Here is an 18,237-nt window from a genome sequence, read left to right on the forward strand (position 1 = left end):
ATGCCTTTAATGCATAAGGTATTGAACGAAGTGCTTTGTGGATAGAGACACGGATAAAATGGGTCTCTATTTCCGAGTAACTTACAAGCTATGGCAGAATGAGGAGCCATGGGCTTCACCAAGGAAGGTGGTGATAGGGATATGTTAGAAACAGCAAGAGGGCCACCGGGGTGCTCCAACAGCATCCGACTGTTGGTTTCCGCCCAGGTCAGGGTTGGGAGATGGAGCCAGGCTCCGAGCTCAGCATGGAGTCGGCTTGTCTCTCTCCCTCTCCTTCCTCTCCTTCTCCTCTCTCTCTCTCTCTCTTTCTCTCTCTTTCACAAATAAAATAATAAATAAATAAAATAAAATAAAATAAAATAAAATAAAATAAAATAAAATAAAATAAAAACAATAAGAAGAAAAAAAGCACTAACATCAGACCTCACAAGAGACTTGATAGGTTCCAGGTGTTGCTTACTAGTAAGTCCTACTTACTAGCTATGAGACCATGAAAAAGCTACTTAAATGCATTGTGTCTCAATGTTTTCCTCTGTAAAATGGGGTAACTAGTCCCTACCTCCTAGGGTTGTCATGAGGATTAAATGAAATAATGCATGGAGAGCACTTGCCCATGATACATGGTAAAATGAAATGATGAGGTATTATTGCTATTATCATTGGCATGCAACCAGAATGAAAAGTTTTTCATCCGTAAGTCAACGTGGTGCCCTGTCCTGAAGGGTTACCCATTTTTTTGTTGATTTGAGTCCAGGACTAGAAAGGATGCTATCAATTGTCACCATCAAAAGTTGCCCAAGGAGACTGATAACTAAATATAATGTGGTGTCCCAATGGGATCTTGGAACAGAAAAAGGACATTTAAGGAGAAAGTAAAGACATATGAAGAAAGTATACATCTTCGTTAATAAAAAAAAGTATCAGCATTGTTTCATTAATTGTGACAAATATGCAATGCTAATGGAAGATGTTAATAATTGGAATGACTGGGTGTGTGGTATACAGGAACCATCTGTCTTATATTCATAATTTTTCTGTAAATCTAAAATTATTCTAAACTTAGAAGTTTATTTTTAAAAAAAGATGTAACATTTGAAAGAAAAAAAAATTGTTCCTGGACAGACTTATATTATCTTCATTAATTTGCTGGCCTGGTGTACGCTTACCAAAGGAAACATTCTAAAGTACTCTTTAAACCGTTTTCTTTCTTTTCTTTTCTTTTTTTTTTTTTTAAATGAGTAGCATTTTAACATGAAGAAAAACACATAAAAAATATTTTTAAACATACCTCATTGTAGCAAACTATCTGAGTACTCCCTTTATACTTTTTTCAGAAGATTCTTTTATTTAACTGCTCTTAATTACATCCAGTTGCGTTGGCCCTATCAAGTTGCTTTTAATAGCACTTCTAGTAAACAAAGCTGCAGAGAAAAAATCTTGGTCGGTGCAGGTCACTAGGATGGGGGGTGTAGGTCATAGGTATGCGCCACCGCTTGTGTTCATGGGCCATAGACACTCATGGAGGTCAGTGATCAGGGGTCGTGGGGGTAGAGAGAAAGGGAAAACAGGAAACACATCTCAACTCTGTTAGATCAGTGATTCTCAACTGGGGGCAACAGCCCATCCCCTGGAGATTTTCGGCAATGTCTGAAGGTATTTTCTGTTGTCACAACTTGGGGAGAAGCGGGGGACAGTGGATGGGGATTGGCACTGGAATTGTGTGGATAGAAGCTAGAGATACTCCTTTAGTGCACAGACCAGCCTCTCTCCCAACAAAGAATTCGTATCTCACCCCAAATGGGAACAGTGCCAAGCTTTAAAAGGTCCCTGTGAGATAGAAAAGGGAAAAGAAGGCATCTGCCTTCATTTCCTAACCCCCCAAAAATTAACAATTATTTGAGTTTATAACCACTTTTTTTATAACCACTTTTTATATTGTTTTGAGTTCTACTAGAGGACAGCTACTAACGCGCCACTATTACTAACCCATTGTTAGGGAACAAGCTTGTAGAAGATTCCCCTTGGGCTGGACCTCATATTCTCTTGGCCCATCTTTTGCCAAGACTCTGCTACAGCAACCAGCTGCTAGCTGCCAGCAGTGTAATCTGACAGCCTCTTGCTTCAGCTGCAATGGGATCTCTCACTTTCTGCCCTGGGGCCTCTCTGACACCCACACAGTGGAATGATTACAGGAACCTTCCGGGCACTCAAACATGTGCATCCTGGAAGCTCTAAGGAATTACTATCTCGTGGGTCAACACTTAAACCCAGGAGGATGGAAGATAGTAAATAAAAGTCTTCTTCCTTCTTTCAGATGGATAATTGGAAATCACATGAAACCCAGTTCTTCAGAGGAACCCTGTGGGGGTGGGCAATCAAACCCTCAGCTCAGGGGAGACCAGCTTGACAGCTCCTATTAATTAGTTTCCCGCCATTCTTGTCATACGCTCTCCAGTCCTCCAACCCTCCTGTTTGAGATTTCTTCCCCAAATAATCTACTGACACACAGCCCTGGCCTCCAGCTTTTCTTTCTCGGGGAAGCTACATTAACAACTTGCTCTTTAAGATTTTTGTCAGCTTTTCCTCTTGAGTAGCAGATGTGAATTATTCTGGGTTCCCCAGAGTCTCTCAGCTCTAATTTCAAGTAATCATTATAATAATAAATATTAACAATAACAAAAGTAGTGATCTGATGGTAGTCTTCCTTACAGAAAAGGGAACTTTTTTTTTTTTTTTTCTGTTCAGAGAGACTTTTAGGAACACCCTATAGAAAGCCAGGATTTGATCCCAGTCTGCCTGAGCACCACACACAATGGGCAAAAGTTTTCCTAGAAGTCGTACAATGTCCAGGTACAATGTTTGAGAACAAAACAATTTATTCTCCAAAACCACCTTATTATGGTTTCCTAACCCACTGAGCTTGTCATTGATGCAATACAATGTTGAATAGAGCAAGCTATTTAAGATCATGTTGAAATTGCAAGTCTGACTCACTCACATATTATTAACTATTGATTCTGAGTAGATGGTCTACAGTAGCTGTAGGGCACCAAAGTGGGTCTAAGCAAGAAGAGGACAATATTGGGAATCGTGTGCATGTCTCGTGTGTGTGTGTGTGTGTGTGTGTGTGTGTATGAGAGAGAGAGACAGAAAAAAAAGAGGGAAGGAGAGAGGAAAAGAGAGATGGAGATTTTGAACCTCAGACCCTAAAGCCAAAAACCAAATTACACTTAGTTTTTGTAGCTCATTGTTTTATATTTTCAAAACGTGCCACACTCCATTTGTGTGAACACTCGAGAGCTCCCTCCAGCTGCTGATTCCAGGCCAGCTTCCCAGGGACCATTTCTGTACAGGAAAGGAAATAGCTTTGCCTTTACAAAATCATGAGATGTTGATGATGCCCTCACTTTATCTCCTTTCATATTCTGATGGTGGATGAGGCTGGTTGTCTGCAAATAATGATGCTGTTGGAGTTTTGTTTGCCTTTTTTTTTCCCTTCTGAAAAGACCATAGTTTAAGGCTGCCGAGGCACTAGTCTTTGAATCAGAAAAGCTGAGTTTAAATTATCTTGACTGCTTACTGTAGGCATAAATCATTATCATAGTGGACATAGTTGTTGTTGTGATAGTCATGGCAGTACTAATTACATTTAGTGACGGTATATTATGTGTCAGGCATTCTATTAAATGCATTAAATGTTACATGCATTACCTCATTTAAATTCCTTCAGTAACATTATGTGGTAAATACTATTATTATCACTATTTATTAGGTGAAACCAGGGGTAAAGATGTTACTTCAACCAAAGTTGCATAGCCAACATGTGGGAGATGCAGGACCCCAATTGGTCTTCGTGGCCCTAGCCATTTCTTATCCTATTGCCCTACAAAAAAGTGGCTCCAGTTTTCTTTCCCATGCAGTGGAGCTGGTTTTACCTTCCCCACGTAGGTGTGGTTTGGTTGGATTTTTTTTTCTTCTTTTTTTTTTTTTTTTTTGGAGAAGGATGAGGAGAGGAATAATACCAGACACTGGACTGGAAACTCAACCTTGAAATCTGCAAGCTAGTCCAGCACTTTGGAAAATTTTTTTGGAACAGATAAAAATGCCAGTGTAAGACATACATGAAGCATAGCAGATTATGCTCAAATTAATACCTTTCCACCACAGCAGAGAAAAATTAACTACCCAGCATGGTTGAAAGTCCCTGTGTGTTCTCTCTCCTATGTTCCCATCTCATCTACTGTGACTGTGCTTCTTGCTTCTTACTTCATTATAGGCTTACTGGTCTTTCTGATTTTTCTGAATATCTCAATCTCAGCCACAGCTTGAGAGTTTTACATTCAGAATTGTTGGACTATTTCCCAGTGAAAGGATTCAGGATATTTTTAGTAAAGTCAGATTGTTTGAAAATATTGAGGTGCACTCTCTGGGGTAACTTGAGCAGAGCCTATGTGTGTGCACTGGGGGAACCATACATGAGCATGGGGATGCTCCTCACATTGTGGGAGGCAGCCTGGGGTGTGAAGAGAAGGGGAAATGGACCTATGGTTGGCCCTCCCCACATGGCCACATGCCAATGAACTCCAAGAATTTGAAACTCAAGAAAGGGCCTCTCTAGGTGGTTGGGAAGGATTATTTGTCATGGTGGGAGGGTAGAAAATATTATATTAACAGTTTGTTAGCTCAATTTATAATTTTTAGGTATTTAAATAGGGGGAAAATGGACTGCCATTTGTACTGTTGTCCTGGAACACAAAAAATGTTAGCAGAGAGTCTGCTCCTATTTACTTGTTGTAATGCCTCTTCTCAACCTTCACAAAGTGCCTCCTTTTTATTCTTCAGATAGCTGATAACTGTTGTCTTTGGAAAGACCATCTCTGAGTCCCCTGCCTTACATAGCTCTTCCAGTACAAGCCAGCCACTCTCTATTTATCTCCTCTCTATTAGCCATAGCACTCACATGATTTGCTCTCTTCTTTATGACACCTCCTTGCCAACATGTATGCTCCTTGGAACCAAAAGTGCTGCCTTCACTTCTTCACTGTTGCATTCCTAGTGCCTAGAAACACAAAATAAGTATCCCTTAAATACTTTTTTGATGACAGAATAACAGACTGTATAATGTAATGGATAAATTGACAAATGAAACATATTGATTTCTATGCAGTTTTAATTTAATTAATCAATTAATTAATTTTAGAGAGAGAGTGAGTACGTATGAGCAGGGGAGGTGTAGAGGCACAGGGAGAGAATCTCAAGCAGACTCTCGCTGAGAGTGGAGTCCAACATGGGGTTCAATCTCATGACCCTGAGATCACCACATGAGCCAAAGCCAAGAGTTGGGATTCTTAGCACACTGAGCCACCCAGGCACCCTTATGTGCTTTTATCTTAAATAATAATGATAAATGGTTATGTTGTGTCTATGCTTTTCTACTGTCAGTGCACAATCCTCTCCCATTTCTTTTGGAGCCAGCTAATTATAAACCTAACACAACTAAACAGTTATTGTGATAAAGAATAAGAGAGAGAGGCAGAAAATCCAGGAACAATTAGTTTGTTGTATGTTAAACAAAATTGGCATCCTGTTTTACCCACTCCTCTTCTAGCCCCTTCTGAATCCAAGGCAGAGAAACTGTGGCAAAGAAGTCAAACTTGGCTCCATTAGAAGATATTATGGTCAAGGTGCAAAGTTTCTTACATTAATAATCTAAAGTTCATTTTCTGAGAAAATATGCACATTGTTTAAGGTCTTAAAATAGTTTGGGTATTGTGATCACTCCATAATTATTGAATGTCATTTTTAAATGCCTAAAGTTATTCTTATAATATTTAATACCAATATTGCTATGTATTGTATTTAGGTAAATACAGATATTTTGAAAGGAGGGGGATTTGGGATTTGGGATATGTTTGATAATATGTTTTTTATCTTCATTGATATAAAAATCTTCCATTTCAAATCTTTGTAAAAGGATACACATGGAGTAAATGACCTATTAATTTATTCTTTAGTCAAAATTAAAACAGTACATAACTGCAAAATCTTCAATTCTTATAAAGCAGAGCTCTGAATACATACTATCTTTTGTGGAAAGGAAATTCACTAAGATTTGGTAAAGATTGCTTCACACTCAGTAAATTAAATCTATTGTCTTAAATACACCAGCTTACACATGCTCCCTCCTTCCCCTCCTACCCATTCCCCTCCCCTTTCTTCTACTTTTGAACTGCTGACCTGAGTTAGTAGCCAAACATAATAATACAGTGTTTGATCCTCTGTAAACCCATAAAATTATAAACCAGCAACCACCAGGATGTTGGCAGAATTTCTGTGGACAGCAACCAGCTTGGTACTTTTTTCTTTTTGAAATGAACCAGTACATTGTGCTTGTTGATACATTAGTGAGAAAGTTAATGTCTTCCATCATCTCCTGGCCCCTAACTAACTCCTGTAGCCACTTGAGATGGGGAGAGAGAATCATCTATTTAAAATATTAAAGTCTTTTCCCTTTTAACTTTTATTATTTGAAATTGCTTCCTTTCATTCATTTTTAAATTCACTCTGCCTATTTGTATTAAGCACCAAAGGGTTTTTATAGCACTGTGCTAAGTACTACAAAGAATAAACATATAAGTAAAACACATCTTCTATACGCCTTCAAGAATAAAAAAAATGCCTAATAAAAGCTGATAAAAATTTTAAATTATAATGGGGATTAGGAACTCTCTTCTCACTACAGCAGAAATATTTGATTCATTGTATATGTGAATTGTAAGAAAAGAAAGGAAAATCCCCAAGTTCCAGAAATAAAGAGAAAACTTAAGCTACAGACATAAGCATATAAGTAGATGACCTAGGAAGCTCAAGAACCACCAGAAGAGCTAGACCATAGCAACTAAGGACTGACATTTTCATTTATATACAGGAACAAGAGAGGCTGCATTGAGCTTGGGTTAGATTGAGATTCAAACCTAAAATCCTTACGTCAGGTGGAGACTGGTCTAGTGTTGATTCTTCTATAAAAGGTGTGCTAGGTAAGTACATTCACTGGCCTGTGTATATGGCAATAAGAATGTACATCTCTTCCTGTGTTCCTCTTAATGGCAGGAGACAATATTCTTCTGTTGGAATTCAAATACCTCAGGCTAATATTACATATTGACATGGAGTAAAATGTATGTTACCTACATGGTGCTTATCTCCCCAAGATGAGAAATCAATGTAGAAGCAGGTCACTGGCCCTTGAAACTCTGGAAACAAATTGTAGAGCAAACCAAAAGCAGACAGTTTCACTGAGAAAGAAAACCAACCTCTGTTGAAGATGTCCCCACAATCATGAATAGTACACTGCGCAATTTATCTGGTGGGGACAGCAGACAAGATTATTGAAGACCTGAAATGACAGAATAGTGTAAAAAGACAATAAAATACGTACATGTCAAATAATTAAGGATATAAAATGAAGAATGGAAATGTGAGAAAAAAATAGGCAGAATTAGGAAGGGAGAGGAAGTGCACAACTAAGGTATGTAATCAAAAAAGAAAAATCTCATTGGATAAAATTGAACTGTGGTTGAGAGGAGAATTAGTCATCTGGAAGGTAGATAAGGAAATTATCCTAAATGCAGCACAAAGAGAAAGAGAAATCAGAATATAATACATCAGAATAAAAGACAAGAGAGAAAATAGGGATAGAATAAGAAAGTATAAAAATGTCTAGTAGGAGTTACAAAAGAAGAAAATAGAATAGAAAATAAAAGACATATTTAAAATGAGTAGCTTGAAACATTTCCAGAATTTCTGAGAGATTGAATCCTTCCATTTTAAAAGCATAGTCGGGCATGTGGTTCTCAAAAGATACTCAGGGAGCCCTGAGTCCAGTAGTGGAATGGACTACTATTCCTGCTGATGACAATTACAAATTGAGCAAAATATAGAAGCAACTTTTTTTCTTAAAGATTTTATTTATTTATTCATGAGAGAGAGAGAGAGAGAGAGAGAGAAAGGCAGAGACACAGGCAGAAGGAGAAGCAGGATCCATGCAGGGAGCCCGACATGGGACTCGATCCTGGGACTCTAGGATCATGCCCTGAGCCGAAGGCAGCACTACACCGCTGAGCCATCCCGGCTGCCCCTATAGAAGCAATTTTAAAGGCACTGCAGGGTAATGGAAAAGAGCAGACAGGCAGAGGGACTGGATCTTTGAAAGAAGGAAACTTCATGGGGTGAGACCCCCATTGACAGAGCATCTTTCCCCAAGGGCATACCTTTCATTGTACGAGTCCAAGAAAACTAGGACTCATTACACTGTATGCAAGAATTAAATTGAGGTAAAGTACAGACATAAATATAAAAACTACATCTAACACAGCTCTAGAAAGAGGCATAGGAGATTATCTTCTCTACCTTAGGGTCACAACACAGGATCCAAAAACATTCACCACGAAAGAAGAAATCATTGATTTCTTCCAAAAGTAAAAATGTTCTCTTCAGACAACACCAGAAAAAAAAATGAAAACGCAAGCCACAGTACAAGGGAAAACATTTATGATTCATTTATCTGAAAGAAAGCACTATGTAAAAAATGCAGAATAGATAAAGAACTATTTACATGCACATAGATTTTCTATTCTATTTTATATTAGTGTTAGTGGTCTGTGTCCTTCAAGGACTTTATCCATTTCATCTAAGTTGTCAGATTTATTGGCATTAAGCTGTTCATGATATTCCATGATTATTCCTTATGATTTCCCTTTGCACAATATTTTCTTTTTTTTTTTTTTTTTTAAACTACTTATTACCAGGCCCACCCTGGATCAATTAAATTTGATTATCCAGGAGGGGCATGGATAGTAGTACTTTATTTATTTATTTATTTATTTTATGATAGTCATACAGAGAGAGAGAGAGAGAGAGAGAGAGAGGCGGAGACACAGGCAGAGGGAGAAGCAGGCTCCATGCACCGGGAGCCCGACGTGGGATTCGATCCCGGGTCTCCAGGATCGCGCCCTGGGCCAAGGGCAGGCGCCAAACCGCTGCGCCACCCAGGGATCCCTGCACAATATTTTCAAGTGCACCTGAAGCTTTTACCAGATAAACTGTGTATTGGACCCACATGAACCAAAAAATTATATGCAGGATCAGAAAAATTAGTTTTAATAACTTTCAAAGGTTTGAAATCATACGTTGCATGTTCTGTGACCACAATTAAACCAAATTGAAAGGCATAATGATAAAATATGTAGAAATTGAGACAAATCAAAATAAAAATGTTTTTAATTAATCAATAATTTTCTAAGTATCCCATAGATCCAATAAAAAATAAGAAAGGAAATCAGAAAATATCTTCAACTGATCATTAAAAAAAACATAATACCTCAAAAATAAACAGATGCAGCTAAAGAACTTCTTTATGCATGTCTTTAAATGCTTAAAATCAACACATTAAAACTAATGTGTAAGCATTAAAATGTTTTAAATCAATCATGTATCTTCCAGCTTAAGAATCTAGAAAAATAAGAAGAAATACAACATTAGGTAAGCAGAAAAAAGGACATAATTAATATAAGAATAAAGATCAATGAAATAGAAAAAAAAGAAAAAATGAAAGTAGACATCCAAATGTTGGTTCTTTGAAAAAGTAATAAAATTAATAAACCTCTACTAATCATACATCTATTAAAAAATTGAGCTCCTAACCAAAATATTTCCATAAAGAAATCTCCAGGTTCAAATCATTTTATTTATCAATTCTCTAAATAGAGAACTATTCTATGTTCATACACGAGAAGATTCAAAATTATTAAAATATCAATTTTACACTCAGTTGATTCACAGATTTCAAGACTATCCCAATATGAACCCCAGTGGATTTTTCTGAGGAATTGAAAAACTAATTCTAAAATTCATATGGGCTTGAAAAAAAACCTAGAATAATAAACAAACAATAAAAGGAGGAAAGAAGAGAAAAAAGTAAGTTCAAATATTTAAATTATCTGATTTTATGTCAGATATAGAGCTACAATAACTCAGATGATGTGTTATTGGCATAAGGACAAATAGATGAACAGAACAGAGAGTCCAGAAATAGATCCATATATATAGTTGATTGATTTTCTGCAAAAAAAGCCCCAGTAATTCTTTGGAGGAAAAAAATGTTCTTTCCCATTGATTATGCTGGAACAACCAGCTATCTATGTAAAAACAGGAAGATAGAGAATCCCAAGCCTTCCATCATATTAGATGCAAAAATAGCTCAAAATAGATCACAAATAGTTATATCCTTCACACACACTATCTTTTGTCACATTCGGAGGCTAACCTACTACTCTTCAGCTCTATCTCATGAAACTTCGTGTAAAACTATTCAATTGCCCACCAAATACACTATGCATTTCTTGCCCTGACATGCTGTTCTCTCTATTTAAAAATCTTTCCTTCCCTTCACTATCTTCCAACTTCCTTAGGCAGACCAAGACGACTTTCTCTATTCTCATAATATTTTTGTAAATATTTTAAACTGTAGTACTCATCACACTAGATCTCAATCACTGCTTCTCTGCCTCTTTTCTGATAGAATTTGAGCTCACCACAGGCAAAATCTCAATCTTACTTACACTGACAATCCTGAGTACAGTGCGGGGGACATAATCTGTACCCAAGACATGTTGCATAAATTAATTATGGAAGAATGAATTAGGAAACAGAAATCCCTTTATTGTCTTTCTAGAGGCATCTCATCTTCATAGTCAAAAATGTTTCTTTGCCATTAACTTTGAAGATCAAACTCACTGAGATGCTTTCATGGATAAAGGGCTTTAGAAGTTTAGTTGTCATGGAAAGAAGAAGGTAAATAACACTTATTTTTACCTTCTATGGACAAGCCATTGTACTAGATGACTGACATACATTAATCTCATTGAATCCTCATAGCCACCGGTTCAAAATTAGTTTCAAAAATTAGAATTAGCTTAGGTTTGGCCTTGAGTAACAGAAGATGAGATAGTGGCTTGAATCATCACCACCTCAAGATCCTTCAAACTTGATAGAGTATACCAACATTCCTATACTACCATTCTCTACGCCTTGGTCCAAGATAATTGTTCCAGCTCCAGAAGGGAGGAAAAGAGAAGAGAGGAATAGGATCTTTTTTCTGGGGGCCACATTAAATGTGTCCACTAGGACACATGAACTGCAGGGAAATCCTAGAAAGGTAGTGTTTTTCTAGATATGTTTGAGCCTGGAGAAAACAACTGGCATATGTACACAGGTTTTGTTTCTATAGAAGTAGGGAAAAAAAACCCATATTTTTGGTGATTAAATTATAGTATCTGTCCTGATAAAGCCAGCATTCGAACACATCTGTCAGACTTCAGAACACATGCTTCAAAGCTGGTGGTCCGTGGTGATCTTCACTACTCTCATCAATTCCTAGTCATCTCATTTTGCCAAGCCCTTTCTTTTCTTGTTGAATAGTGGATATTTATTTTAATCTGTATGTTTTAAATCCATCTCACTTAGCATATGAGAATATTTATGAGGTCAGAGATACGGAAAGCCCAAACTGTTTGATGTCTGAAAAACCTTGAGTTAATTTCATAAAACATTTTACATCTTTAAAGCATGAGATCTCTCTTTGCTGAATTTTTAAGAATCACAACATTAAAGAATTCGACAGTTTAAAGGCCCTCAAGTGGTCTCCCTTAGGATGAGAGAAACTGGTAATTGGCTAAGAAATCCACATGAAAACTAAGTAATTGGGATTTTCTTGTGAAGCTTTCATCTTTTTGTGCATTCTTTACAGCAGGTAAAATAGCGAGACGCTCATGGTTCTCATCTGTCTTGCTCTAAATCACTATTTAGAAAAATTAAGATCAAAAAAGCAAAATCTGGTCAAAATTCTCCCAAACCAGGAAATCCATTCATGGGTGAAACCGTGAATCCTGCAAAACTATGTTTTCTCCTAGATTGCAAAACTATGTTTTCTCCTAGATTTAGAGGTCCTTAAAATTCTCGCAGGAAAGGTGTTAGACAAGTTTATCAGTATCAACACAAAGAAATAGTGGTTCCACATGTGAAGACACCCATTGACATGGTTTAGATTGAGAACAAAATGGAGCTTGTGGCCAACAGTCTTGTTTTGGTGGTGATGCTACTTAGGATGAGCTGCCTGGGAGGGAGGAGAGAATAGATAACCAGCATTAGGCTGTATCCCTCTGTCCATTGACTTATTTACTTCTTTGAAGGATGGCCTACATGGAAAGTATCTTAAGATACATCTAGTAGAGTATAATTTTTTTTTTAATTTTTATTTATTTATGATAGTCACAGAGAGATAGAGAGAGAGGCAGAGACACAGGCAGAGGGAGAAGCAGGCTCCATGCACCGGGAGCCCGACGTGGGATTCGATCCCGGGTCTCCAGGATCGCGCCCTGGGCCAAAGGCAGGCGCCAAACCGCGCGCCACCCAGGGATCCCCATCTAGTAGAGTATAAAATAAAACAAAAAGTGCTCATGAAGTCAGTCAACACACAGACTTTAACTTTACCTGTGGCTAAGATTAGGATTTTGACCAACTCTACAGGCTATTCACTAGGAGTGGCAATTTTTAATTGAGTGTTGTCATCAGAATAATGTACTTCCAATATGGCTATGTTCTAATCCCTAGAATTTGGTAAATATGTTACATTCATGACAAAACAAAACTAAGATAGCAAATGGAATTAAGATTGCTCTTCAGTTCATTATCTAAGGTTATCCGGGTTTGCTTACTAGGATCAGGGTGTCCTTAAATATGGAAGAGGAAGGCAGAAGGGTCAGCATCAGAGTGACATGACGTGAGAAAGACTTGACCAGCCATTGTTGGCTTTGAAAATGGAAGGAGGCCACAAGTCTAGGAGTGCAGATGGCCTCTAGGAACTGAAAAGGCAAGAAACAGATGATCCCTTATAGCCTCCAGAAAAGAACGTAGCCCTGCCAACAACTGGATTTTAGCCCAGTGACTAAAATCCATTTCAGACTTCTGACCTCCAGAATTGTGAGATAATAAATTTGTGTTGTTTCAAGCAACTGAGTTTGTGGAATTTGTTACAGCAGCAAGAGGAAATTAATAAATCCTCTTGGTGTTTTTATCAATCCCTGGACACATTCTCATCTAGGATGGAAAGATTCCTTCTTGTTACTGTAGGTCCTTTCTCAAAGTTCTAGAAAATTCCTAACTCCAGTGTATTCCATATCTGTCCCATATTCAGAGTCCATTCCTAAGGGACAGGATGTTCTCACCCAGTGTCCCTGGGTGGCACCTCTCACTTCTCCATGTTATGTTCAAGTAAACAAATTGTTACCTAAAATTTTACAGCTAAGTGCAAATCCCAATTAGTTTCCAGAATCTGAGCTTGCAGAGGACACACGTTTTTTCAAATGATGAATCAGAACAATACTGGAAGTGACTGAGGCCAATGACTTGATACTGTTTTGATCCAATCTGTTGATGCTTTCGACGTCAACTTTAATTACTAGTTGAAATTCAGCGGGATCTGGAAGTTTGCAGCAACTGGTAAATAAACCAGCTGAAGGCGAATATTTTTGACTCCACTGACACCAAATCAAAGTTGCCGAGTGGAAGATAAATTCTATACATTTAAGCTGATGAATCCCTGGTGCTTCCAAGAGTGTTAGATACATGGCAGACACAATAAATATTTGCTGAATTAAATAAGGAAGTTTGACCCTTTGTCTTTGGAGATCTGGAGATTCAGTGACCATCATGAAGTTGAAGAGATAAAGCAACTGAAGGTACGTGAGGCAGGAGACACAAAAAAAATAGGGTCAAGAACCAGAGTCCAAATACACAGAAAAATCCGCCCCCCACCCCTGCCAAAAGGATATGTTGTTTCAGACTGACACATTTAGGAAGAAGCAAGCTCAGTGCTCTTCTGCAGTTCCTGGTATTAATGTCTCTTTGGGGGACATGTTAGCAGACCTGATGTGACTGGATTTCTACTCCAGTTTGGAAAAGAGATACTGTGGAATTGGTCTGTAGTGGAATTATGTATATATAATTTTATTTGTAAGTTTACATACAATAAAATTCATGCTCGGTGGCACGGTTCTACGGGATCTGATGCACAATAGTTTCAGCCCTCCCCCCAAATTCCCTCATACTGCCCCTTTGGAGTCACTTCCTCCCTACTCACAACCCCAGGCAACCACTGATCTGATCTTCTTCCCTATAATTTCGTCTTTGGCAGAATGGAGTATCAATCGAATCACACAGTATACATGTAGGCTTTTGGATCTGGCTTCCTTCACACAGGAAACCGGATTTGCGATTCACCCCTGTTGTTGAGCAAATCAACTTAAGTGCCTGAAGGTACCGCAGTTTGCTAATCCAGTCACTAAGTGAGAAACCTCTAGATTCCATCCAGGTTTTGGCGATTATGAATATAGCTGCTATCACCATTCAGGTCGAGGCTTTTATGGAAACCTAAATTTTCATTTTTCTTGGGTAAATAAGGAGCAAAATGGCTGGGTCATACAGCAAGTGTGTGTTTAACTTTATAAGAAACTGCCAAACTATTTCCCAAAGTGACTGTATCATTTTGCTTTCCCACCAACAATATAGGAGGGTTGCCACCATCCCACAGTCTCACCATGCCTCAACATTACCAGTTTTTGTTTGCGTGTTTGTTTCTTTGTTTGTAGGAGCCATGGTAATAAGTGGAACAATAAGGGCATTTCTCTAGATAATTCCAAATAAAAATAAGTTAGCTGATTCTCAGGTAGCTTGCAAGATCACCCAGGCTTGGATTCTGAGAGAAAGCATATCTCAAAAGACATGTCTCAAAGGATTAGATGTAACTCCCTAATTATGGTTGCAGTTTTGCCCTGAACTATACTCCAGGACACAGGCCTTTAGAAATACTTCCTCATTTTAGTGGCAAGTCCAAATAGCCCTTGAGTGATGATCAAAATCAAGGATTTGATTCTTGAATGGTCACCTATCATCTCTTTGCCCTTTGACATAGCCCTGAACCTAGTCTCCCATTTGCAAATACATCCTTTCTGTTATCAGGGACATTAGGAAGTTCTGTGGATTGTTCTTGGGAAACCTAGTCCATTCTTTGAAAAAAAAACAAACTCAATGTTACCTTTCTATCCATTGTGGCATTCTCTTAATATATGAAGAAACAGCAACATTGAAAATGCGAATGGTTGAAGGCTTTAGAAAATGGAACATTTTTAAGTGCCAAGCATGATCACAAGGCATTTAGGGCATTTAAATTTCCATCCAACACAATTCACTTAATACTACATAGTCAATGCCACATGAATTACCCTTCAGTTCTTTCTCTTACAAGGCCTATCTCAATTAGGTCATTTTCCCCCAGCTTTGAACTTTTAAGGCAAAAGAGAAAGATAAAATCTGTGGGTTACTTTTGTAACAAGTTATGTTCTTTCTCAATGAATTTTCCATGACATCTGTTTAGGAAAATCTTAGAATATACCAAAATGAGATAATGATGGGGTTTTATATTTATCAAAGGCTGCCTTACCCCCACGCACAAATAAGCTAACTCCCCATTGCACGGAAGGACACTTTTGCATGCCCAGAGGCACAGTCAGTGAAAGGGGGAAACTAAGAAAGGGAAGTTGGTTCTGGTGAAAGAGACCTCCCTGCATCCTCCCCCCAAAGCTGGATCCATCTGAACTTGGCATTTCTGACATTGCCATCAATATGGATAGCCATTGCTCTTCTTTGGATAGACAAGTTCCCCTTTGCTCATGATATTTACTTGCTTTATTTGTTCTGCTCCCAGGTTGGGCTTGAAAATAAATTCTAGTAAACTTCTTGATGAGCAGGTATTTTCAGAGGGAGACTCATGATTCAGAAAGATGAGACTTTTCTCTTGACCCTTTCGTGCTTGTCCCAAGTAGGAGCTGATTCAGGCAGAGCTCATCTCCATCAGTGAGAATGTGCTGAGAACCTTTTAAGTCAAGACTGCACCCTGGGGAACAAAAAAATACTTGTGATCAGATGTGTGCTTTCCTCCCTAGATGTTTTAAAGTGCTCCTTGATTTATTATTGTGATAATTAAGAGGGATAAAACCCAATTCCACCTGCGTGGAATAGCAGGAAATTATTTGATCTTCATTTTAGCTGTAAGTTCTCTAGAAATGCAGATTTCTAGTTGTGGCCACTGGTCATATTTTGAGATATTTATGTATGCATTTTTCTCACCTCTGTTAAAGAGGAGATTATATCTAAGATTAATTTCAGGCTATATTTTTGTCCAATGCCCCTTGAGAATAGATTGCATTTTTTCCCCTCTCAACTTCTTCTCCACAGTTTCAGTGAAGGTATTCCTTGGTGCTGTCTTGTGTTTATTTCTGTAATCCTCCCAATATTCTCTCATTCGCTCCTTCACCATTAATGTTCTCCTTCTAATAATGCCCAACACTTATATAAATCTATGCCTCAAACTCTGACATTTTACTTTTAATTCCATCTTGGATTTCTACTTGCCTATTGGACCTAAAGATCTGTGTCTTGAAACCACTGTTTCATTCTGATTCCCTTCTTCCTGTTTGGGATGCCCCATCATTCCAGAAACTCAGAAAGCCAACCTCTTGTCTTTTGAACCTCTCCCAACATCTAACTCAGGAAATGCCTTTGTGCTATATGGATTCCCCCACCCTCCCCACGCACAATGTACTTTACTCCTTTCCTTTCTGAGCACTCAATATCATCGAGTGCTATTTCACACACTTGGGCATCAAGAGCCTCCCTTAAGTAAGCTCTCGTCAGTCCATCCACATCCCAGCCATCCCAATGACTACTAGACTAACTTGTCTAAAATTCTACTTTAACAGACTATTTTCCTATCCAAAATACCAAGTGGCTCAATGTGAATATCCATATGCTACTCATTTCAGGAAAGTCCAATGCCCTAGGACCTTTTCTCATGGCTGAAAGCAGATGGACCTGTGTTTTTTTCTTTTCTTTTTTTTTTTTTTTCAACTGAAGTATAGTTGAAACACAACATTACATTTGTTTTAGGGGTCCAAGTTATTCAACAACTCTATACCTTATGCTGTGCTCACCACAAACATGGCTACTATCCATCATTGTACAACATTATTAGAGTACCACGGAGTATATTCCCTAAGCTGTACCTTTTATTCCAAACTTGTATTTTATCAAGACCTGTATTTGTATCCTTCCATTTCCTTATATACACCCTACACACCTACCAAATGTTTGCTTTCAACCCCCCAGAATGGCTTATCTTTGGATACCACACCTTTGTCCGTATTCTCTCCATCATGAATTGCTGTTCAACATATTTACCTATTGAAATCTAATCCTTCTCTTTTGAATTCATTCTCAACTTTAGTGAACATCAGGGTAAATTAAAATGATGATTTTAAAAATTATACTTCCTTGTTCAATCCCAGAATTTTGATTGAATAAATCTATAATAGAAGCCAGGAATCTATATTTTTAACAAGTTCATCCAACTTATTCTCATACCGATGATCTTGGGATCAAAAAACTCTGAGAAACATTATAAGGCCCTGAAAAAAAACAGAATACGTAAAAACCTCCCACTTGTTGAAAATATTTTACTTTTATGGGAATATGTTAAGCATTTATTCTATCTGTGGAGGAGTCAATCTTCCGTCACACAGCAGCTTCAGTTAGCATCCTGATGTCATCACTACTTAGTTATGTCACCTTGGGAAAATCACTTAATGCTTCAGACACTCCTTTCTAATATGCAGAATGAGTCAAATAATAGCATCTCCCTAATAACATTGCTTTGACATAGGAGAAGCAGTATGCCCAGGTTGTGGCACAGAGCAAATAATTACATATTACCTAGTATTGTATTTCTTATTATGGTTCCTAGATCGCAATGATTTTTATGGCTTTAGATTCTGGTCCATACTTCCCTTTTTACTCATTGTTAAGCATCAGAGTTTTTTTTGTGAATATGGCCTTTCTCTTTAATAGAGTATAAGTCCCTCAAACAAAATAAGCTCAGTAACTAAGTTACTTTATTTTGCTTATATTACACACTTAACTTTGAATAGAGCAAATGTTCAACAAATATTCTACATGGATTAATTCAGAAATTTTGTGAAAATGAGCTATGAGATGGAAGTATATTTTGAGCAAGTTAAAATACAAGTACACATTAGAGATTTTTAAAACTGTATGGGTCACAGTTCC

At 37.8% G+C, this 18,237-nt stretch overlaps 2 long non-coding RNA genes across 7 annotated transcripts in view; one reads left to right on the top strand and one right to left on the bottom strand.

Moving 5' to 3' along the window:
* LOC140597697 (uncharacterized) overlaps positions 1–18,237 on the top strand; it is a 177,845-nt gene that overhangs the window by 137,100 nt on the left and 22,508 nt on the right. The gene's annotated exons all lie outside the window — the stretch shown is intronic.
* LOC112920751 (uncharacterized) overlaps positions 292–18,237 on the bottom strand; it is a 49,254-nt gene continuing 31,308 nt past the window's right edge. For 3 of the 5 annotated variants that reach the window (XR_003235122.2, XR_003235125.2, XR_003235123.2), the window contains 3 exons: positions 15,797–17,579; positions 7,314–7,396; positions 292–5,059 (listed from right to left, as the gene is read on the bottom strand). This is a non-coding gene — a long non-coding RNA (uncharacterized lncRNA). Of the gene's footprint in view, positions 5,060–7,313; positions 7,397–9,379; positions 13,791–15,796; positions 17,580–18,237 lie in introns of all 5 variants that reach the window. The other 2 variants (XR_011999550.1, XR_011999551.1) reach the window with 1 other exon arrangement.

This window comes from Vulpes vulpes, chromosome 2 (genome assembly GCF_048418805.1).
Source record: "Vulpes vulpes isolate BD-2025 chromosome 2, VulVul3, whole genome shotgun sequence".
NCBI lineage: Eukaryota > Metazoa > Chordata > Mammalia > Carnivora > Canidae > Vulpes > Vulpes vulpes.